Source organism: Gymnoscopelus braueri (genome assembly GCF_963280865.1).
Source record: "Gymnoscopelus braueri genome assembly, chromosome: 1".
Taxonomy (NCBI): Eukaryota; Metazoa; Chordata; class Actinopteri; order Myctophiformes; family Myctophidae; genus Gymnoscopelus; species Gymnoscopelus braueri.
Genome location: NC_137603.1, coordinates 29,212,495 through 29,237,568, shown reverse-complemented (window position 1 = coordinate 29,237,568; position 25,074 = coordinate 29,212,495).

Here is a 25,074-nt window from a genome sequence, read left to right as displayed (position 1 = left end):
TACCAGAGGCTTTGTAGGAAAGAAGCCCGTGTCTGTGCTGGAGCTGCGGTGTCTCGCCGGCGCGCAATGATATACGAGATGTTTCTCTACAGAGGAAAGATAATTGCAGTGTGGAGCCGAGTGTGGAGTAACTTTCTCCAGAAACACAGCTCTGTTGAACCAGACTAACATCTGTCAGCCATAAGGCCCAGGCTGCGCAGCCTCTTTGACCCAGAGTCAACCTCACTCCTCTGGGGGTGTGTAACTCTGACTGTCCCCCCTCCCTCCCTCTCTGACTTATACCCTACACCCGGAGACCCAGACACGGGCCCAAAACCGCATCTACTGGGGCTGTCCCAGCCTGATTTGCAGCGAAGGACAGGCTTGAACTGGTTACGTCTGGTGAGCAGAGGTTGTCTAATTACCACGGTATATTTAATGAACTGTGGCAGCTCCTGGCTCATTGCAGGAGGGGCGGTGGAGCACTGTGACAAGCTGGTCTCTCTTGGCTTGTCCCTGCAGTTCCCGGCACTGACGCTATACCAATCCCCAGGAATATATGACCGTGACACATGCTGTACAAGCGCATGCATGCGCTTGCATGAGTGACGATGCATCCGTTTGTGCGCACATGTATGCTTTTACATGTGTGAGTAGTACACACACATAAAACATAAAACTTCACACGTGTCAAGGGAGTCTCAATCATGCACTGGAGAGACACATGGTAATTATTCTAACACGTCCAAGGCTGGCCACATCCCATTCATTATCATAACATGTTGTAATGAAGTTTAATCTCTGGTCATGTTCTCTGTGGTTGCAGAGTGGTGTGTGGCTGTGTGCTCCTCCACCACTCCAGATGTCTGTCTCTCTGCAGGGCCATGCTAGGCAAAAAAAGACACAACATTACATTGCCCCTCCTCCAGCTCTTTTTTCCATATCTCTCCTTGTCTGCTTTTCTCCTTGTAAATTCATTTCTACCTCATCCATCCTTGCCCCCCCCCCTTTCTGTTCCTTCCTCCAGCCCCCCACCGTCCGAACCCCCCCCCCACTCCAACTCCTGGCCAGCCCCACCCCAGCAGCCTCTGAGAGTGTGTTATTTATTTCATCTGAATGCGAGGGCTCCGGGCACGGGGGTACATGCTTCACACAGAAATCAATTTCAGCTCAGGCAGCATAACCAAACAAAGCGCTGCACTCGTTTCAGCGGGAGCACAGACGTAACCTATCTATCCCAACCCCTCCCAGAACTGCCCCCACACACACACACACACACACACACACCCCCCCTGATTATTGGAAGACATTTTGTTTTCACTCTGACGCCATTATGTCAATCACCGCAGACGCGTGGCGATGTGTGAACGGAGCTGCTAAATGAGTCATGGCGAGCAATGATCATCAGAGATGGAGAAACGCTGGCTGCTTCCATCTCCTAATGTTCTATCTCAGTCTGGGTGCAGATGCAGGTCTTTGTCTGACACTCCTGCATATGCATATCGTCTCTGTTGGGTGGAAATCTTGTATGTCCAAAACTGTGGCTGTTCAGGAAATGGACAAAACAACCTGTGTTCCAATGATTGATTGATTGAATATTTTGTTAGACAGAAATGTAAAACAGCACGAGTACAGTCAAACACTTTGTCTAAAAGGATAACACCAGAAATGTTCTTGCAGTCTTGTTTCCATTGGAGTCCTATGTATTCAATTCATCAACATATAAAAAATTGCACCAAACACTCAATATCATCACAAATATAAAACACTATATGTACACCAATCGATCAATGTAGTTATTGTTTAGTCACAAGATCTTGTTAATACTTTTCATTGGTTAAATATTTATAAGACCCTCAGACAGACTTTCAAATTGGTGTCCCTATTTTGGGCATGTCATTATACTGTAGGTAAAGATTTTCAAAACGTAATTTTCTTTCTTCCAAAAATAGCAGATCTACAAGCATGTAGATCATGAGCTTGTAGACTGGCTATTTTTGCTATTTTGCGTGACACTGTCATTATAGTAAAATATACAATACAAATGTATGGGAAGAAAACATAAGATGAAAAATGGAGATACAAGGTTTCTGCCCAACAGCAACAGTAAGCATATTATGCATGAAACGTTGCCGAACACTTTAAGGTTTGATTTTTTAATGGCTTTATAGACATGGGGTGTTTGTCTTCCTGTTGACGTGCATGCATGCATCCGTGACACACAAGCATGTGTGTCTCCTCTCATGTCTGCCTCCCAGCTTTCGTGGAAGCCCCTCGTCCAAAGTGGAGATGGTCCGTATAGCAGGTTGAAGTGGGTTCCTCTCCCCGATCTGTGCATGGTTGAATGAGTGAGACGGGGTCACCGGCTCTCCTGGCGTCCCCCTTTCCCTGCCAGCCGTCTTTGTACAGCAGCAGAGACCAGCGGTTAATGTGTAGCCCCTGTACTGGCCTCCTTCCTCTTGCTCTACTTTTATTGATTTCAGCCAGGCACAGAGGCAGGCAGAAAGAAAGGGTCTTTTCAGGAAGAAGTTAAACGGTCAAGTAGCCGGTGGAGGGTGGCTTTCACCACTTTATTGACGAGGTGGAAAAATGTCACTATTATGGAGGCCCTTGCAGGAGATAGCGAGCTGATTGGATGAGTGCCCCCCGGGTCAGAATGGAGCGCGTTCCCCTTCTACAGCCAAACAAGAGCGTAGAAAAGGCCAGACGCATCAACTTGAACTGATGCTGAGGGTCCTTTTCCAGGCCTCTCTTTAGGGTAGACTTCTGTATAAGGGGTGAGTACTTGGAATTTCGGTCGAAGGCTGATTTCTGGACCTGACCTGGACCCATCTTTAAGTATACATTATTCTTTGTCGTGGAACTGCGTTGCTCGGCGAAAATAACTGCTTTTCAACCGGAAAACGTCACGCAATGGTTGAAAATCCGTTATTTTTGGCAAGTGAACAGGTTGCACAACAATGTATAAATTAGCCCTTAAGGTCCTTACACACCGGGGCGATTTTTTTCATGCGAATAATACGTTTTTTTTTTAAACCTTATAAAGTCAATGCAAGCTTCCACATCAGTTTCGTGGAGCGAAAAAAGCGTCTTTTAATTATTCGGAACGAGTCAGAATTTTGTGTATATTCGCATATTCGCCGGTGTTTAACCGCCTTTACACTTCTTTAGAAGACGTCTGGGTATGAACATCTATAAGATGCTGGAGTGGCTCTGTTAAGCTTGACCATTTAAAAGTGTATTTTACTTTGCATGAGCCAATGGGTGAGAGCCAATCTAGTTGCCCCTAAAAATAGTTACAAAGAAAGAAAGGAATAGAAAAAAACAAAACAGGGAAATGATGTTCACAAAGTAGACAAAGTAAAGGCACTGAGAGTGACCTGTGGGACTCCTCGGCCCCCTGACAGAGAGAGGACTGTGGGCCCTGACTAATGGCCAGAGGTCCAGCCATAAGTCACTCAGGGCCCCGGCTGCTTACGTCAAGCCAACTAATTAGCCTGGCGCATCATCTGGCCGGCCCCTCCTCGTGGCACAAGACAGACCTCTGCAAAGGTCAGCATACCACAGCACAGACAGAGGAGCGCTTAATCTGAGGTGAAATGGTTTCTTTTCCAAATTGATTCCAGTTTGCATCAGACAACAGCGTCTTGTATTCTAATTGAGCCACTTAAGAGACTGGAGAGAGAAGAAGGCGGCAGTTATAACGCTTTGTTTGGAACTTCTCTGATCAGGACGAGGACAAACATAGAGCTGTTCTTGTGACATCTGTGCTGAGAGGCCCTCGCAGCAAAGAGATCAACCTCCCCATTTATTTAGCACTTTATCGCTTTTTTGTGTCTTTATTTCACTTCCACTTTCTCTCTCTCTCTCTCTCTCTCTCTCTCTCTCTCTCTCTCTCTCTCTCTCTTTCTCTCTATCCCAAACATACACATTAAGACACACTCAGAAATGCATGAATGCAAACGGCAGGAAAGTTTGTTCCTCCGTCTCGTAAAACAATGAAAAAAATCACTTTTACAATCATGACAGAAAACAGTATGAGATAAATATTTTCTTTCGCCACTCGCAAAGTAAACTCAGTTCCATTAAGACGGGACCACCAACCCCCCGAAGCGTTATGTCTTTTTCTTTACACCCCCTTAAAAACTCTTCTTACAACAAGCTTGTCACAGCCGTGTATATACATAAGCCTGATTTATACTCAGTTGCACGCGGGTGTCGCACAACAAAAACAGCCGATCTACAAGCTCACTACAAGCCCACGTAGCCGATTTACAGATTGTAGATCGGCTATTTTCAGTCCGCGACACCCGCGCGCAACTGCATATAACTCAGGCTATAGAAGGAAACATCTGAGCTCTCCCACACCCACACACACATCTGCACCCTGCGTGCGCTCACCCACTCCCTTATGCTGAATGCATAATATATGTAATGAAATAATGTTTCCAGTGGGGATGGCTGCGGCTGGGGGATGGAGATGTGCACGGAATATCAATGTGGTCTCCCCCCCCCCCAGACTCCTTGGCTCAATCGGTGTGATGGCGGGGGGTAAATGAACATGTGGGAGTGAGCGGGAAGGTTTTATCCCTTTCGCCCCCCAAAGCTACTGGCGAGGCATCCACACTGCTATACCGCAACGGAGGATCTCCATTGGCCATCTTTTGGGTCATTACGACGCTTTAAGTTTCATACGTGCTAATTTGACGACGCCTTCCTCCGCTTTCCTCTTCATTTGGTGTCCAAGCTGTGTGCTGGCTGGCGAGGTTTAACCCTCTGGTCTGGGAGCAGCGCAGGCAGCTAAGTGTCTGTCTCCTAATTGGCCCACGCCGACCTCCGTTCATTAAAAATTGAAGGCGAGCGCGCCTTGTAAAACGCTGAATTTGTGGCGCTTAGCTATGGAGATGTGTTTTAGTGTGCTGCAATAATGGGGGAACCACAGTATATCTCCACCACCAGCCACACAGCGAAATCCTGAGGCTTAGTTGAACCACATTAACCCTGGTGTCCCATTTTTCACCATTTCTTGAAGATTGTCAACATCTTTTCACAAATAGCCAAAGTATAAAATATGACTTAAACGGTTAATTCTGAGAGGGACCGTTATGACCGTTCTATACGTAACGTGTATCACATTTTTTACACTGTCAGAGTTAAATGAACGGTCAGCATTTTGCTGTGCATGTCCGTGACGGATGCAGTAATGCAGTAATGCAGTAATAAAGGCTGGCCTGGCTCTCAGCGAGTGCAGAGAAGGTCCTTCACACGACGGCTGAGCCTGTTCCAATAGAGACACTGACTGACACACGGCTTCTCCAGGAAGTCTGGGTGAAGATCAGTTCACAGACGACGAGCTGCATTTTCCTTGTGGCTTCACCTTGGCTGACTGAAGTGAGCTCATCTGTTCCACTGTCAGTGTGGAGATGGCTTTGATGCTTTAGCCATTACTATTAAATAATGTTTTCAACATAAAAAATTAATTGCTTTGCTACCGTGCCCTGTTCTGTTCATCTTAAGTTGAAGCATGCATAAATCAAGACTAACTACCTTTGTCTTGAAATTTGGAGGCCACGGATTTGGAGTGTGACCAAGGTTGAATGTGGCCAAGAATATAAGTCTGTGTAGGGTGTGTGTGTGTGTGTGTGTGCGTGTGTGCGTGTGTGCGTGTGTGCGTGTGTGCGTGTGTGTGCGTGTGTGCGTGTGTGCGTGTGTGCGTGCGTGCGTGCGTGCGTGCGTGCGTGCGTGCGTGCGTGCGTGCGTGCGTGCGTGCGTGCGTGCGTGCGTGCGTGCGTGCGTGTGTGTGTGTGTGCGCGTGCGTGTGCGCGTGCGAGTATGTGGGTGCATTGGTGTTTTTGTAAGAACCACACAGTTAAGTCTTAATACTACATTATAATCCTCTCCTGGGATGCAGTGTTTCACGTTTCAGCCATTCTACCTGGTTTCCAACACAACATTGACAGCTACAGTCTTACTTCATGGTACCTCAGGCCTCTGCTGCAGTGCAGGAATTTCCTCAGAATATGCTTGAAAAGATTATATAGAATGCTCAAATCTTGCCATCCAATGATAGTTATTTAAAAAATTGAAATATCGAAGCTGTCACTGAGTTTGCTTTGGGATGGAGTTTATTGCAGGATGTGGTGACTTTTGAATCTTTCTGGATTAGACGGTGGAGAAGTATTTTTGTGACTTCCAGATGTTCTGTTATCTATAATTCCCAGCTGTGTTCTGAGAAGTTAAATGAGCTGGAAAGTTTCTGTCCAAGTTCTGTTTTACTCATCAAACTTGGGGAAATGTAATTAGTGCCTATTTCGTGTCCACGTCGCCTAGCAACCTACCCCTAAATAAACAATAAAAACACAATGAACACCCTTCATTTTGCCACACCCCTCATTTCCCAAGCTCCTCCCACTGCCTGGTTGTGGCCCTGCCCAATCTCTGGGGCCCTGCGATGTGGAGACAGAGTGAGGAATGTGTGAAGCATCCAAGGAAACATGAGCTGCTATTTTCCCACAAGCATGAAAAAACAGAGGCCATGGCTGTGGAATCTTTCTGACGCAATCAGCCAGAGAGGCGGCCCGCTGTACAGCTGAGGTTTGGACAGGAGCTGGGCCTCAGGTCAGGGTGTTGCTGCTGAAGTTGTAGTCTTAAGGCTTAAAGATCTAAGCTGGGCCTGGGCCCGGCTCGGCGAGAGAAGCGTCGATAAGCGCAAAAGCAGCAATGCTCCGCTGGGTGAAAAGATAGCAGGAGCCACACTGTGGTTGGTGGCCCCATCTGGGAGCACTCCATAGTTCCTGCTATTTCATTTTTTAACAGGCATCTGTGTGGGCAAGCCTATTAATTGTTTGTTGGCCAAGTCATCATTAAAATAGCAGACGGGCACGGTGGCTTTTACAGAGATGTGAGAGCAAAGCAGAGAGCTGGAACAGGAGAGAGGATCACTGAAAGGGTCCCACGAGGCCTTCCCAGAGACCCTCATGATTACCACGCTACTGTTGCCTCTGTAATTCCTCATACATTAAGACACAAGGTTGAAAGGAATTTCCAAACACAAAAACAGAGAAAACTTCAATGAGGCTCTCTCTTTTTTTCCCCCTGATATAATTATCGCTGCCTCCATAATCACTGTTATATTCATCACAGTGTTCAGTATTTATAGGGTCTGTTTTCAACATAGTAATAATGCCACTCTGGAATTCCCATGCAGAGAGAGAGAGAAAGAGAGAGGGGGGAGACAGACAGTAAGAAACAGAGAGAGAGAGAGAGAGAGAGAGAGAGAGAGAGAGAGAGAGAGAGAGAGAGAGAGAGAGAGATCATAAGAGGAGGGCTGGATGTTGGATCCAGGCTATTTGATGTTAGTGAAGGCCTAAACTTGAGGGTCGGTCCATTGCTTCCCTGTGAATGCCCCCAGCTTTCCTCTCATCTAGCAGAGGCTCCCAGTGATCTGATAGGAGGACATCTGACTGGCGCTGCTGGCGCTGAGCCCGCACCCTTTATAGCTGGGAAATCTTTACCTAAAACCTAATTTATACCACATATACCTAATTTATACCACAACATGTCGTGATGTGACGCGTTGTTAGTTTGAATATCTGTTCACACAATGGGCCATAATGCTATACATTCATTCATGATCAATCCATACTTTGTCTGTTCCTTCCTTCCTTCCTATTTCCTCAGTGGTGGGAAAAGTACTAAAATGTTTTACTTAAGTAAAAGTATCAATACTGCATTGTAGAAGTACTCTGTTACAAGTAAAAGTCCGGAATCCAAAATTTACGTAAAAGTACAAAAGTTTTGGTTTCAAAATGTACTGTACCAAAAGTAAAAGTACTAAAATGTTTGAAAATAGCAGATCTACAAGCTCACAACGCATCGTGATGCGACGCGTTGTGAGCTTGTAGATCGGCTATTTTCAAATAGCCTAGGTATAGAATAGGGCTAAAGTGGTTAATGTATGTTTTATAATGTAATCATTTATATCTGCAAACTAACTAGTAACTAAAGTTTCAAATAATTGTAGTGGAGTAAAAGTACAATATTTGCCTCTGAGATGTAGTGGAGTAGAAGTAAAAATAAAAGTATAGACAATTGGAAATACTACAGTAAAGTAAAAGTACCTCAAAATTGTACCTGAGTACAATAAGTACTTGAGTAAATGTACTTAGATACTCTACACCACTGAATGCTATACATTCATTCATGATCAATCCATACTTTGTTTGTTTCTTCCTTCCTTCCTATTTCCTTCATTCTTTCCTTTCATTCTTTCACTCTCAGCATTCTCTCATTTTATCTCCCACCCCTCTCACTCTCTCTCTCTCTCTCTCTCCCGGACCGAGGGATCCTCCAGCCTCCTTGTTCTCTGCCCCCACAGTTTTGCTCCCAGTATTTGGGTATATATTTAACACCCGCATGTGAGGCCTGGTGAGAGCGCCTGGGGAATGGAAAGGAAAACAAGCATGGCCTCTCTGCTGGCCCTTTGGAGCTGGTCTGCTATAAATACCTCAGGGTGGCGCGCCAGTCTCAGCGCTAGTGGCATGGGAACCTCTCTCCCCGTTTGGTCCATCGCTGGGCCACCAGGATCTAGTCTGGGAAGGCTCTGGCCAGCGGGCAGGCCTTCAGGGCAGGGGTGGGGGGGGTAGATGTGTGAGACGTGGGCACGGTGTCAGGACAGGATGACGAACGATGGGAGTGGAGGTGAAGGCCCTCCCAAGGCTCCCATGTGATTTTTTTACTTAGCTGAGGAGCATCCCTGAGTTCCTCCCTGCCTACCTACCCACCTACCTACCTACCTACCTACCTACCTACCTACCTACCTACCTACCTACCTACCTACCTACCTACCTACCTACCTACCTACCTACCTACCTACCTACCTACCAGCCTCCATGCTAGCCTCCCCGCCAGCCTCCTTGCCTGCCTGCCTGCCTGCCTGCCTGCCTGCCTGCCTGTCTGTCTGTCTGTCTGTCTGACTGCCTGTCTGTCTGCCTACATACCTGCCAGAGTGCCAGTGTGCCTGCCTGCACCATTTATCTGTCTGTCTGCCTGTCTGCCTGTCTGCCTGTTTATCAAGGCTCCCTTTGCAAAACACGTCATGTATACTCTACGTTTAAGCTGTTTCGCCGTATGAAGATTGTATGAATATGCGCTTTTCAAAGCATTTAAAAAAAGAAAAAAAAATCCCCTTTTCTTTGCCCCCCCCCCCCCCCCCACCCCAAAAAAAAAAGGATTTAGACTTTTCAAAGGTTTGTTCTTCCTCACAGCGCTGTGTTCATCATAGTTCTGTCTCCCTGTGTCGCTGCTCGACAGACGCTGCTCATATTTTCAGGGTTGGAGGTAATAGTTTTAAACTGACAGACTAAACATCTCTCTCCCTGGCTGTTCCACTTCTACAGAGTAAATACATAGTTTTACTTGCACACGTGCACGTGTGTGCACATGCACACACGCACACTGCACACAGTGGGTGATTGGCTTAGACAAATGATGACAGCTCGCCATATTGTAAGTTCACAGATATGGGCCCAGGGCCCCTAAAGCCTGCATACCTTCTCTCCTGCTCCTCTGTTTTTTTAAACGTTTTCAATTTAATATAATGCACATTACAGGATACAGGACTCACAACATACTGTATGTCAGTCACCTGCTTCATATTTTGCCATGGCTGTGCACTAAAAATATATCCTTTAGATTCTACTGTACAATTCCAGTTGTATTTTATATCACTATTGATTTGTTTCTTGCTTGTTTCATAGACAGAGGACACATACTCAGCATCATGTCTTGTCTGTTGAATCATTTAACTGTTGATAGATTACATTTTCCCTCACACGTCTTACCTTGCTGCTTCTTTCTCGGCCTCTCCTCAATGCTCTCTTTTCCTCTTGCCCACTCCTACACAGGCACACTTGTTATTTTTTCGTACAAGGTCTTGTAATTAAGTTTGACATAAGCACAGGGATTAAATATGCGGTTTAGGAGAGAGAGAAAGGAGCTCTGTTACAATCTCAAGGCCAGCTGTAAAATGGAACCAGATTGCGACACTTGGAGTAGGAAAGTATGGGAAAGGTGCCGAGACTGGAGCTGTGTTCAACCAACAACTGGATCTGCCGTTGGATAATGTGCTCCAGCCTGAGAGCAGCCAAGAGACTACTGGCTCTCTAGCCAAGAAAGCTAATATTAAAAACCCTTAGCCAAAAGACAACATTCAGTCCAATCCAATGATAATTCTTCCTTCAGCTAGAAGACTAGTCCCCCGCCAAGATGTTAACTATTATGTATCCAACCTGGACACTGAAAACAACACCTGTCCCATTCCAAAACAAGTAAATGCCTAAACACTGCTCAAGAGCAGCACTAATTTACTTGCTGTACTAACAAAAACATCAACTAGAACAAATACTATCTAGTTTCAGAGCATGCAAAAAATATATACAAACCTAGAGTGCTCTTTCCTTAGAGGACAAAAATGGCAAATTTTCTCAGCAAATGTTTTAAAGTCATTTAATAAAGCAACAAGCCGCAATAGATGCTAGACCAGCCACTAACTCCATTACAAAGACTACCACTGTGTCTTTATTATGTGTACAAGAAAACCGAATAAGTACCCTAGCACATGAAGACAAATATAGCGTTCAAATCTACAGTGTCCCACTAATTATACGAATGGAGAAGTGACTGCAACTCTGACCCATGATATAGAGAGTAGGAAAAGCCATTTCACATGCTATCACTCAATCACTGACACCAAATATAGAAATATAGGCTAAGATCAGCCCCCCAGTGCACTGAGCGTGTCGATAGGATTTTCTTCTGTTCTGAACTCTGAGAGGTCTCACATGGAACTTTGCATTCTTAAATAACTCGCAAAACGCTCTAATCTTAATGAGTCTGAACAGCAAATCTCTCATCTGCAAGCAAAAGGATTAGGAATGCAGGAAAAAAAAAGACTGCCGTTCCACTTTGATGAATTGTGTTTAGAAAATCCCTGGCCATGAGTTCCCCAATGAACAAAAGCGTTAGGCAAAAAAACGGATGCTTTTAAACAACACAACTTATCTGAGAAAAACAGAACATGCGTTTAAGTGAAAATACAAAAGCAGAGCTGATTCCACTCCTCTGCAAGTGATAAAAGTGACTAACTCTTTCACAATCCACTTAGCTAGTTTCAGAATCAAGCCCAAAGTAGCTTGCACAAATTATGTGCATTGTTGTTTTCAGTGCTTCATCACCGGTGTGTTTATTTATTTTTGCATGATGCACAATGCTATTGTAGGGTATAAATAAATGAATTCATAATTTCTGGCATTTTGTCGAGGCACTATACAGTAAGTACCCTGACACAGTAATGAAGAAAAGAGCTGATGAACAAGGGCAAATAAGAACCTAGACATGTTCTTTCAAGCACCAGAAAAACCATGCTGCTTGCAGTGAAGTTTGCTGTGCTTATTATCACGGGCGCTGCGAGGAGACTAACTTTTCGTTGCGAGTGAAGGGAGGGGGGGTGGGCATATAGTTAGTTAAGTATGCTATTATGCAGGGGTGTTTATTTGTATTTGATTAATACATTATTGATAATATGTTAATGTGAGCCAAATCAAAGCTGCTCAGCGTTTACTTGATTAATTTCTACACCGTGCTGTAATTTCCCCAAACAGTGTGTGTGAGTGGTAGAGGTTAGTGCAGTAAAGCCTCTGGCTAGTTCAGCCTGTTCCAACTACAAAGAGCCTCACTGCACTGGGACCTGCTCTGGGTTCCCCCCTTACACGCCTTCCCACATACCCCCCCCCCCCCCACGGCCCCCAGGCCTTTGGAAAACTACTCTGGATGATTTTACACTGTATTTATTTTACCTTTCCATCCAAATCAGCGCTCCACTTTGTTTTCCTCTAATGGACGTAGGAAGTGCATATTGCTGAGGCCAGCCAAAGAAATACTCTCCATGCTTAAGCCCTATTTTATATTTAGTTGTACCACAGTGTCGTAATATAGCTTATATGTACAAGCTCACAACACAGCACGCTGTGAGCTTGTATTTTGGAAAAATCTCAAACATTTTGGAAAAGCTTTGCAGAATTTTTAACATCTTTGAAAATGTGTGAGTGTGTGTGTGTGGGGGGGGGGGGGGGTTGTTTGCCTTGTCTGACATACTCAAAATAGGGCTACCAGTATGAAAGTGGTTTATAAGAAAGCCCCATTAATACAGACATGTCTGCCTGAAACAGGCAAACAAATCACAAAGGTATGGTTTCATCATTTTTTTTCCTTTTGTATAATTTAGTAAAATCTCCCATTTAAAGGACAAGTATGCATGGTCTGATGGCATGATTGCCATTGCGTGTGCAGAGCGGTGCTAAATATTACCATGCACTTGACCTCTATTGATCCCCCAGTAGGATCCAGATACACTGAGCCTAAACATCTGGCCACCAGAGTGCTCCTTTGAATGACAGATAACATCTGGGAAGTCTGCTGCTATCACAGGAAACACTGTTTCTATCTCGCCCTCCCCGCCCCTCTATCTCTCTCCACTCAGTCTCCGTCTAACCCTCTTTCCTCATGTCCTGCTCATGAGCACATCCCAAACATTGATTTCCCATTAACCCCTTCCAGACTGGGAGTATCCGCCCACCCAGACACACCGACACCAATGGATTGATTAACACAGTATTGGTAACCATGGCTGCCAATTCCAATCACCTTGATGTGACCGGGTGCTTTGGAGGACTCAGCCCCTTTTCTGGGCTCTCATACCTCACTGTTTGGCCCAGTAGGTAGAAGTGTGAAGTCTTCCTTCCTTCCTTCCTTCCTTCCTTCCTTCCTTCCTTCCTTCCTTCCTTCCTTCCTTCCTTCCTTCCTCCTCTTAATCTTCTTCTGTTTCCCGTCCTCCTCTCCTTCCTTCTTCAATACTGTCTCTCTCCCTTCCTCCCCTAATTTATGTTTCCTTTTATTCCCTTCTTCCTTTTCCCATTGTTTCCCATTGCTTTCCTTCCTTCCTCCCTCCCTTCCTTCCTTCCTTCCTTCCTTCCTTCCTTCCTTCCTTCCTTCCTTCCTTCCTTCCTTCCTTCCCCCTAAATGTCTCCTTTGCTTGCCTTCCTCCTTTTCCCTTCATTTCTGTCTCCCTTCCTTCCTTCCTTCCTTTCTCCCTTCCTCCTCCATTTCTTCCTTTCTCCCTCCCTTCTTTTATTCCTCTTCCTTGCCATCATCTCTCTCACTCTCACTCACTCACTCACTCACTCACTCACTCACTCACTCACTCTCTCTCTCTCTCTCTCTCTCTCTCTCTCTCTCTCTCTCTCTCTCTCTCTCTCTCTCTCTCTTTCTCTCTCTGTCTTCACATTGCATTCTGCCTCCAGGTCACACATGTAGCTCCAACATCAGAAGCACAGCAGCACTCAGTGTTCCCATCTGTTTTCACAATACCATGACGAAACCTGCATGCACACGCACGTGTGTGTGTGTGTGTGTGTGTGTGTGTGTGTGTGTGTGTGTGTGTGTGTGTGTGTGTGTGTGTGTGTGTGTGTGTGTGTGTGTGTGTGTGTGTGTGTGTGTGTGTGTGTGTGTGTGAGTGCATGCATGCGCGTGCGCGTGTGCATGTGTGGATGCACATGTGGACGTGTGCGTGTGTGCATGTGTGCATTTCGGTATGTGAATCTCTCTGTCTTTATGAGCTGGCAGGAATGTGCTGATTGCTGTCATTGAGGAGAGCAGTTTGCCGTTCATCTTGGATCGGGGTCAACATGTAAATTGTGATACCATACTTTTGTGTGTATTAAAATAGCATCGCATTTGTAGCTTCAATTATATGAGAAATAGAATCGCTTTGCCAAATACTTTCCCATGCTATTACAGTGGATGAGGAAATTAGAAGTGTCTCTGTGCATGGGCGGTGGTATTGATATGTGTATATGTATGCATTAGCCACTTTCAACCTGGCGTCTCTATTTTGGGAATGTCATTATAGACAACAATGTCACAGAAAGTTCCATAAATGTATACATTTAAAAACTCAAATGGAGAAAATGCAGATCTACAGGCTCACAGCACCTGGCGTCGTGACACGTTGTGAGCTTGTAGATCTGCTATTTTCCACTATTCGTCATGAGGAGAAGCATTAAACTGTAGGGCTTAAGTGGTTAAGTGGTTGGTATTTTTTTGGGGGGGGGGTAGTTGAACCAAGTGTTTGTCTAAATATATTCTTGTATACAATGATGCCATCATATCTTGTTACTGTGTATACATCTCCGCTCTGGCAACAGCGTTTGTGGCAGATAGAAAGTAAATGTGTATTTGCGAGGTTGCGGTGTTTGCGAGCTGGGATGGAGGCGAGTTGGGGGGAAAAAAAAGCTCTTCATTTAAAGCATGGCGTGCCTCCATCAGTCCCAGGCTCTGATGTACAAAGAGCCCAGAGGAAGGAGCTTCACAGCTGTTTGTAAACTATGGGAACAGGAAAGGTCAACAAAGTAATGCGGTGCGTTTTTTTTTGGAAAACGCATTTTCATCTCCCTCTCTGTTCCACAGTGAGACAGCAGGCTGCGCCCTGCCTCAGTAGTACTAGTGCATTTAAATTACTGTTCTTGCCTGGAGAATAATGGTGAAAGCATAACCCCATTGTATTCTTTGATAAACTCTGGAAAATGCACGGTATAAGCTGAGGAAGAGGCACGGTTTCGGGGCACGATTGCCGTGCAAATCTACCATGGCAAAGATTTTTTTTCTTGGGAAGAGAGAGAGAGAGAGAGAGAGAGAGAGAGAGAGAGAGAGAGAGAGAGATGGGGTGTGGGACAGAGGGGTTGAGTTAAGAAAGAGAGAGAGGGATCCAGCATATGCTACGCGCAGTACAATCCTCTGTGTTAATTTAACTCAGAGAGTGTAAGAAATTGACCCAAATAGATGCATAAGGGTCGAGTTTTGCACTCCTGGAGTTAAATTAACGCTGAGGATTTCTCTGTGTGGATAGAGTAGGGGGTCTCTCTGTTGCAGGGCCGTGTGTTATCTCTGGGTGCAGGGGTCTTTGTTTGCAGGGCAGAGTGGTATAGATTTCCTCTCTATGTCAGCGCCTTTATTTATTTGGGGCTCAGCGCAGAGGGGACAATAGCAAACTAATCCACCCCTGAATCGGGATTAATATTCAAGCTTCAAAATATTAATTCACAGCCAAAAGGAGGAAATGCGAAATGTGTCAAAACCCTCAAACAAATAAAGAAAACAAAAAAGCCCAAGGATCCTTGACCAGAATTTCCATTCCGAAGCTTCTATATGACTGCATTGTATTCGCTGGGTCGTACAGTCTCATCTCAGCATTCTGTGTGATTCCTGTATTAATCTTCATAATGATTTTCTATAGAAGAGTGAGAGTAGGGGGTAGCTGAAGAGCCGCATGTTGTTTTTGGCTATTCTCCTCGCTAAGCCCGGGATTTAAGATCTGGATTTGAATATTTACGATAGAAAATAATAGAGGTTATAAAAATAAGTCCCTGCAGAGCTGGGCTGTAAGTTATAGGGGTAAACATTGCCTCCCACATCAAAGACGCCTGGAGATGTTGGCCAGTAATCTGACGCATGTAAGTCTATGGCTGGCAAGCTCTGCCCAGGAGAGATATTGTCCACATATACGTTTCCAGGCCGGGACCCTCCCACTGGCCTTGGTGCTGACCTCTCGCAGAGCCCTGTGGAACTGCCAGTGTCTCTGTTGTGTCTCGTTCAGCAGCAGCACACTGGCAGCGGGGCAGAGAGACTTATCCCGGTAGTGTGAGGTGCCAGGGTATAGGTGCCCAGGGGCAGAGAGACTTATCCCCCGATTGTGAAGTGCCAGGTGCCCCAGGGGGCAGAGAGACTTATCCCACCACTGTGAAGTGCCACGGTGGATGCCCAGGCACACAGAGAGACTTATCCCACCATTGTGGGGTGTCAGGGTGGGTGCCCAGAGGCCAAGGAAGAGGGTGTTGCTGTGTGACAGATAAAGTGTTTGATACGCGGTGATAGTTTGATAGGGATGGGGTGATAACCCTGTCCTCTGCTGTCAAAGCTGTTTAATGGTGCGAGCCAGATCATTTAAATTGAGCTGTGTAGCAGTTGTGATTAGCATGATTTAACCCACCAATCTTGATCCAGGTCTCTTTTTTTCCCTGTGCATTATCACACATAGCAATGAAACACAAACAAAGCTGATACAAAGCTGAAATATTTGGAGTTTATAAATGAGCAAACACACACACACACACACACACACACACACACACACACACACACACACACACACACACACACACACACACACACACACACACACACACACACATGCACACACATGCACACGCACACACACAGTAATCCTACAGTAGGGGGTTGGAACCTCTTGTATGCCCGCCTGAAAAAAACCATTGTGATATTCAAAGAGGCCTCACAGAAGCTCTGACCATTGATAAGGTCTAATGTGATGAGGAGCTTCAAACTTCATCTTTTATACATGGCAACAGAATATGAAAGGTCAGCTTATCTTAATCCTCAAATCAGCAACACCCAGGCCTGTGGCCCCATTTCATGAACTTAAAGAAATAATCTTTGAGTTCATTCTGAGAAAGACAGTTATTATCTTCTCGGCGAGGCCCAATCAAGAGATATCATTAGAGCATTGTACGGATGCACTGTAAGGAATGATTATTTCTCCTAATCGTCTCTGATCACATCATAGTATCAGCTGGTACTGTGTGGCCATGCTGTGAAGCATTATTGTGTCCAGTGATTAATCATCAAGCACTGCCTTATCCCTCTTACATACACCCAACACTGCTGGCGTGATCCACAAAGAGAATCTCCTCACTAGTGTGTAGCATCTTTCTGATATTTCACCCTCACCACTGGCTTGGGGATCATCACCATCATCTTAAACACATTAACCCTTGTGTCCCTATTCTAAAAAATAAATACAAAGATATATTTTTTTCAGTTATTCAATTTGTATTTTTAGTTATTTTTTACACATTTTCAAACATTGCATTGAGCTCACAATGCATTGTGGGCTTGTAGATGGGCTATCTTCTCTATTTGTCATATGATGAAGTATACAGGGCTTAAGTAGCTAAATAATGTTCTCTATCATCATATTGAACAGGGACATGCCTTTAAGACCAACCTTTTGCGTATTGTGGTGAGGCTGGTCTGTGAGCACTGCTGTACTGTTATGAAGTTGCATGCAAGCATAACTGTGTGTTATTGTTATCGAGTGTGTCTCTAATTGTGTCACTCCTTCCTGATTTTGCTTACCTTGTGCTTTTGTTTGTTAACTTCCTGATATGTTTCGAACTGTTTCATTCCATAACTGGCAACTAAAAGTTCTTGTTGACATAAAAGAGAGAAGAGTAACAGTGAGTCTAAACAAATTGAGCACAGATTATATACACACTTGTGAGGTGGAAGTCTCTCCCACATTTTGTGAATTAATGCAGGTCGTGAAGGTTATTGTCTAAAGTACGTGATTGGATAATTTGTTGTGTGGAAATCCTTTGTTCCCATCTGAAAGTGTGTCAAATGTAGACAGATTGTGAAATATTTATTCCTTGACTGCGGATCATATTAGAGTGTTATTGTTTGTTTCGTTTTGTATTCCACCCTTAATTTGCTAGTGGTACAGTTTTTCAGGAAGTCTAACAAACACACATCAACTTTAACAAAGGTAGACCCCCCCATCCTGTATCCTTAATTAGAAGGAAATTGTAAACAGACGCATTCCTTTCTTTTAGGGATTATCCATACTTTATGACTGAATGTTTGAAGTTATGAGGGATTCTGAATCAGCACTGCACAAGTCAGTCTCTTATAGAACATTGTTATCTTCAATTACTTTCAGTTATATTCCCATCCGTAAGATGCAGGGGATCATTTATTATTTAAAGACGCAATCGTTGCTGTTTATCTGGGATTTTTTTAAACCGGGTTATCTTTTCGCATAGTTCTTTTTTTTATATTAAAAGGAACAAAGAGTAATAAAGTGCGGTTTCAAATGGATGCATGTCTCATAGTGCAGCAGCTCATCTGCCATTATTGTGATTTAATATGAATGGTGCCAAGCACCAGCCGAGAAACCAGATCTAACGAGTGCAGGGGATGCTTTAGTATGTACATAAAGGGTCGCGCATAAACACAGGCGTGTACGCACGCACGCACGCACACACACACATACATGCACGCACGCACGCATATATACACACATACTCACAGACACACATAAAGATGCATATTTCCAGCAGTACGTTTTCGGGTGAAGACAGCAGAAACGTCAACTGACATCAACGTTTTTGTAAATTGATGAATGGATTAGACGGCGAGTAACTAGTGTTGATTTGCACAAATATTTATCAGTGAAGGAAGGAATGAAGAAAGAAAGAAAGAAAGAAAGAAAGAAAGAAAGAAAGAATATTCCCAGATTGAAGATTGAGATTCAATTGAAATCCTCCTCTTGATGTATGTAGCCTCCAGCACAATTCCTTATGTCATGAATCAATATAAATTCAATCGACACAACTTATTTTTCATCCCATAAATCCTGAGAATGGATTATTTACCAAGGAGAGGATATCAGTATTGGATCCAATGCTTCCTTCATTCCACTTTACTGATGGGTGTCGCTTGTTTACACCCCATATGCCTTCTCCCCTGGTCCCCTGGTGTCCCCTTTATGGCCGCTCGTATCCGTTTGCCCCACCATCATTCTGTTACTTCCAATACTTAACTTTCCACTGAGGCCTTTGCCCCTGAGACCTCAGTATTAGAAGCTTAGGCCAGCTTTAACTGAAGTAGACAAACTGCAATCAATATGTGATGTAAAGTGGTCTGCCAGGGTCATGTGACCCTGCTGTATGGCACCCACCTCGACTACACTCCTTATAAATTCTGGGTGATTGACCCCTGACGACCTGGGCAGATAAGGTCAGTCTGGCCAGAGTGACCTAGGAGCTAAGGGGCCAGTGTCCAGTCAGTTTTGCCGTCCCATAATGAAGTGGTTGGTATTGCCTTTCTGTCACTCAGCAATTACTGGGAGAGATATGGAGCTATAGATAGGTGCTGAATGCACAAGGAGGCGGTGGCCACAGAATTGCATTGAATAGGCAAGGGGCCTGTAAAGTGACATGTAAACTACTTTAATATGGACTGGTAATGACTGGGAGCAAGATGGATCGAATGGGATCGGCCAAGTTCAATGGGAGCCCATCTACTGTAGTACACAGAGGCAGAGGAAACGGGTGCAGTCTGGCACGGAAAACAATGATGAGTTCTTTTATTTTAGCATTTAAAAATCTGTTACTTGAAACGCATTTTTATTTTGAAGGTGTGGCACCTAAGGTTGAGTCGTCTAGAGAAGACCACATACAGTATGTCCCCACTGTATGTATTATGTATCTTTGTATGTCTGTTTGTGCCACTACACCAATCGGTACCACATTTCTAGTGCATGCTGCCAGTACACCAAGGAAGCCAATACCTGAATATTTTTCACAGTTTGTTAAAACAAATAATATGTATAATTTTTGTATTTTAATTTTGTGAATTAATCATCGCAGATTATCTGTCCCATCGATCCACCGAACCATCCATCATTCTTACCCAAATATGCAGCCATGTGAAATATTTGGACATCAATATGATGATATGATCATATTGATGATGTGAGACTCTCTGGCAGAGAGACTGAACTGCACACCTACTTACTTACAGAGTTCACAGGGAAGCCACGCCGTTATTAGACCCTGTCTCCTTTTTAATAAAAGAAGACAAGTACAGTACATTTAATCTAATTGTGTGTGTGTGTGTGTGTGTGTGTGTGTGTGTGTGTGTGTGTGTGTGTGTGTGTGTGTGTGTGTGTGTGTGTGTGTGTGTGTGTGTGTGTGTGTGTGTGTGTGTGTATAATTGTATATAATATGTGTATATAATTTATGTTTTACTCACATTGCCTTAATCTCACACACTTTTGTGATTATTGGGTTGAATTTGCATGCAGAGCAATTTTGAGAAACAGAGAAGTGGACATCAGTTATGACCCAAAAGGCTCAGCCATATCCTCCTCTTCTGTTTAGAAGGGCTTAGAAGTGGACCTTTGTAGTAGATAGGGGGAGCCATTTATGTACTCTTTCTCTGTTGTGTCAGACACACAGGTGTAATAACAGATCCAAACAGACACTGTAAAATCCACAGTGTTCATTTATACATGTGTAACTGCAACCAAACTCTCAAGAGTGAAATTAACACAGGATTTTTCTGTGCAGACAGACACAAACAAAGTAATAGATAAACAAACTGGCACACAGTGCAGACAGACAGACGGACAGACAGACAGAGGTTATGCTGGCTGCACAGACAGTGGCCTGCGTCTATCACATGGCTCGTTGTGTTCCTAGACACAGGTCAGGAGGCGGGGAAATCCCTGCAGCCAGCCAGACGCAGCCATCAGAGACCCTCAGCATTCTGTCTGCTAACTATTTAGTTGTCAGTGATTTGGTTAAGTGAAATTGACTTTTATCTGCAGTGTGCTGTGGGGCTGCCAGTGGCGATACACATTCCCTCTTCCTCAGCTCCTGTCTTGTCTTTAGCCGGGTGTCACATCCAGTACATTGCTATTGGCAGCTGAGCCAGGCCTAATCAATAGCCCAGGTCAGGGATGGCCTGCGGGCCTGCTGTGGGTGGGCTATTGATCCGATACACACACTCCCACAGGTCGCCTTGACACACCAGGAAGTCACGGCCTTGGACAGAACGAGAGAGAGAGAGGTCGAGAGAGATAGAGAGAGAGATACAATGATACATGGCAAAGCTAAAACAACTCACTGATATAAAAATGTGTTAATCAGTAATTAACAAGTGATTTATGCTCTATATAGTATTCTGTCTATGAAGTTTCAGTTAGCTTTGATTGGCTTCAGCCTGACCAAACGCTACACACATGCTGAAAGAGGGTCAACAAGCAGTCATTGACAACTATTGTTAGATAAAAAGACCATCATGACCATACAAGACCCCCCCCCCTCCCTTTTTTGCTGGGTGAATACACTGGAGTCTCAGACCTATAGCCTATGAACTGCAGACTAGTTGCTTTAAATGCTCTTCCCAAGAGCTCCATTTCAGCTTCATAATAAGAGCTCCTGGGAACAATTAAGCATAGGGTCTAACAACTGAGGTAAAAATAATCATGCAATATTTTCAAATGGAGGGGAGGAGGAGGGAGAGGGAAGGAGTGGGGGAGGAGGGGGGGGGGGGTTCAAAAGTACCATCCAGTTATCACAGACTGACTCCCACTCCATCATGTATTCCCTAACTAAACCTCTGTCACTGTGGAACTGTCAGAACTGTGGCACATGACAAGCACATTTACCCAACCTCACAAACCAGGCCCGTGAGGAATTCAAATGCCTTTTCTTTTTTACATGTTTTTTTTTTTCATCGCCAGAATTGACAGTTGAATAAATATGTGTTGTCCATGAGACTTTGTTGTTGCGTATGAGAGATCTTCTGCAGAACAGGCAATTATATATGCTATTACAGGAATATGTCTTGTTCTGGTTACAGGGAAATTAAGTTTCTCCGGAAATCTCTTTCATTTCTTATTTTAAAAAGCCCTCGGTGCCACGAGAGAAGAAATTACTTGCAGCAATCCATTTATTGTTTAATATAATCTTGAAAATCATAAGACGCTGTCCTGCAGTAGTACAAATAATTATAGATACATTTTGTTGGTTTACAAAAACACAGCTTATTAATTATAAAATAAGTCATATTGTTCTGGTTTTCTGCTCCTGCAAGACCCTTTTCTCTGCATCTGTTGTGCTTGGAATTACAGCGATTGGGTGCAGAGGAAGTGGCTATTGCAATATGCATCTAAATGTAGCAGTTACAGAAAAATAATTGTTCTTAAATGGTTCTTTAAAAGGCTACTAAAGAACCATTTTATCTAGTAAATGGTTCCTCATGTGGTTCACCATTTTTTGATGCTGCACCTTGAAGGGTTCTTACTTAGTATAACCAAATACATGGTTATTTAAAGAACCTTGGTTCTTTCTGTGACCAGAAATTGTTCTTATATGACATCAGTCACTCTGAAGAACCGGTTTCGGTTCCAGTTGGCACCTTTATTTTTCTTTGTGTACTGTTAAATCCCTCTGTAAAGTGTTCATATCATATCTCTCATGTATCTTGTCTTTTTTTCTGTTTTTCTCTCTTTCCAGGTGATGGTGTCATTCCTGAAAGCCTGTTCGTATCTCTTGTGACCTGGGAGTCCCTAAACCCCAAACCATATAGCTTTGGAAAACCCTGGAAATACCTGGAATTCTAGGAGTATATCACCAAAACGTCTCTGGGTGCCCAGGCCCCCGGACCAATAGCTTTACATTATCCTTCATTATTTTTTTGAGCGTACAAAGAACGAGACAGACGTCTGAACATTAGCAATACCCGTCGGCTCATTCGTCATCGCCTCACCCGACCTGCTGTGACCGAGAGGGTGCGACCTTTCTCCCTGACGGCTTCAAACAGACACTTGAAAAGAGGGACACGGTCAGAGGAGGCTTCCGTGTGGCGGCGGCGCACACACCAAAAACCCCATCAGGTAAGGCTGTGAAGTCCCTTCTGCTCCTGCTGCCCCAGCTCTAAGCCCTTTAACTCCTCCAAGGTCTTTGAAGCCGGGCTGTCCCCGGCCCGGGGTCCGTCACACAGTTAGCTTCCCTTCAGTGCCAGCGTAAAAGGAAAGGCTAGCTGATAAACGTCCTGCTTTCATGCTCTGCTCACCTGTTTGTTCCAGTGGGATTAGATTGAGGCTCTGAATATGTGGAAGGTTGTTGGGTTGGCAGATGCTCACCCTGGGCTCTTAACTGGCCCCTTGCAGACTCCACCAGTCAGCACCCAGCAGCCAGAGGCATGTGGCCAGTGTCATGCACGCACGCACGCACGCACACACACACACACACACACACACACACACACACACACACACACACACACACACACACACACACACACACACACACACACACACACACACACACACACACACACACACACACACACACACACACACACACACACACACACACACACACATCTCTCTCTCTCTCTCTCTCTCTCTCTCTCTCTCTCTCTCTCTCTCTCTCTCTCTCTCTCTCTCTCTCTCTCTCTCTCTCTCTCTTTCTCTCTCTCACACACACATGTGCATCACATAGAGTACACAAACACACCAAAATGTTCTCACGTTACTAACTTGTGCATTTGAGGGAACATGTAAGTTCCCTCAAATGCACACTCACACAGTTGCACACAGTTAAGAAGTATACTTCTTGCAGAGATGCATATTGCCTTGCGCAGTCTTTAGGAGGGAGCAGGTGTCTTATGCCTGCTGTAAGAGGACATATGACTGTGCCAAGACATGTTTTGGATGGCTTTCAGTTCATTAAGGAGACACAAGGGATTCTCTCGCAGATATATTATAATCTTAAGTTATACTGTGCATACTATGCTATATGTGTAGGTTAAGGAGTCAGTGTTTTCCTACAGGGTATTTGAAACCGTCCTGGGCTCAGCTCCAACTTTTTTACCATTCCATTTTGATACTCAGAGTGATAGATTTCATTCATTTTTTTCTATTTCTATTTTTTGCATTTTTGCAAACATGCAGTATATCTCACATAGTTTCTATCAGCCAAAAATAACTGGTCAAATGAAATGGTTTGACTTGTAACCCAATGGGACAGTACTTGGGTGATGTTAAGCTTCTGCATTTGATTGGGAAATCTGCACGATTGCAAGAGTGTCTTTTATTTATTTATTTTTCTCTCATTTACTGACTATTTGTGCTGTTTCTCAGAATAAGGGGGCTTCTGGTAAAAGGCATAGAGAATTGCCAATAAACTTTTCCCCTTCATACAAAATATAAAACAGCTTACATATTATCTCTTTAGCTACTGCAAATTAGGTTATTGTGTGCTCTGTATGTAATACTGATTGAAAGTAAATTGTTTAAATAAGTTTATATAATTAAGCAAATAAATCGTAAACAAGGCAGTCAAAGCAGCAGGATGTAGAGGATGACAGCTGGGGGCATTTCTTTGAAAAGTTAAAAGTAATTTTACAAAATTTAGGTCACTGCAAATTATAAGTACACAGCAGCCAGGCATCTTTAAAAAAAAAGCCAGGATGAAAGAAAGGAAGAAAAAATAGATAAATAAGCAACCTATTGCTTACTTTTGCTTTCTTGTGCATCTTTAAGGATTGTGTTTGTGTATGGGAAAAGTAAAACACTTCAAAGCATCATAAGAAAACAATATCCATCTTGGTGGAGCTAATTAAGGACGTGATCTGAAAGCTATTTTCCAAGAAGCCCCTTGCAGGACCTTATGGGTCAGCATGGACACACATTGAAGCACAATAGGACAGAGATAATAGAGCAGGAGTGAGGGTTTGGACAGGGGAAGCAGCTCCCCTCCGCAGCGTTGTGCTGATGGAGTTGCACTCCTAGCCCAAGGCTCCAGCACCAGACCCTATTTTTCATGTGGGTTTTTTACAGTTCTCTGTTGCAGAAAGGATTTCTCCCTTTTGTGCCAGCCCTCTCTGGCATCCTGGTAAAAAAGGAAAGGAAAAAAAAGAAACATGAATTCATGCAGGATTTCATACATGGAAGATTGTGTGTAATTGGACACCAGGGCCAATACAACCTAGACTTCTAAACAGAATTTGTTAAAAGCAATATCCTATATTTCTCCCATCTCGCTTTTGAGCAAAATTACTCGCAGATATAAAGTATGGAATGACCCCCCCCCCCCCCCCCCCCCCCGCTGTTCGATGTGCACAGGTGTTGGTAGTATATCTCAGTGTTCAACTTCATCACTGCATAGCTCAAGTAGCTGTGATGTTGCATAAGGAGAAATATAGAAGCACTGGACAGCACCCTCACTGACATGTGATATATACTGTTCAATGTATGTTGAAACACCATAAATGATGCACATGTAGCTGCCACTTAAAATATTGTTTGTGGCAACCGTTTTGAGGATATTGTGAAACTTATCTTAAGAGGTTTTCATGGTTTCATTGGTTTATTTCTAAGGTGCCTTT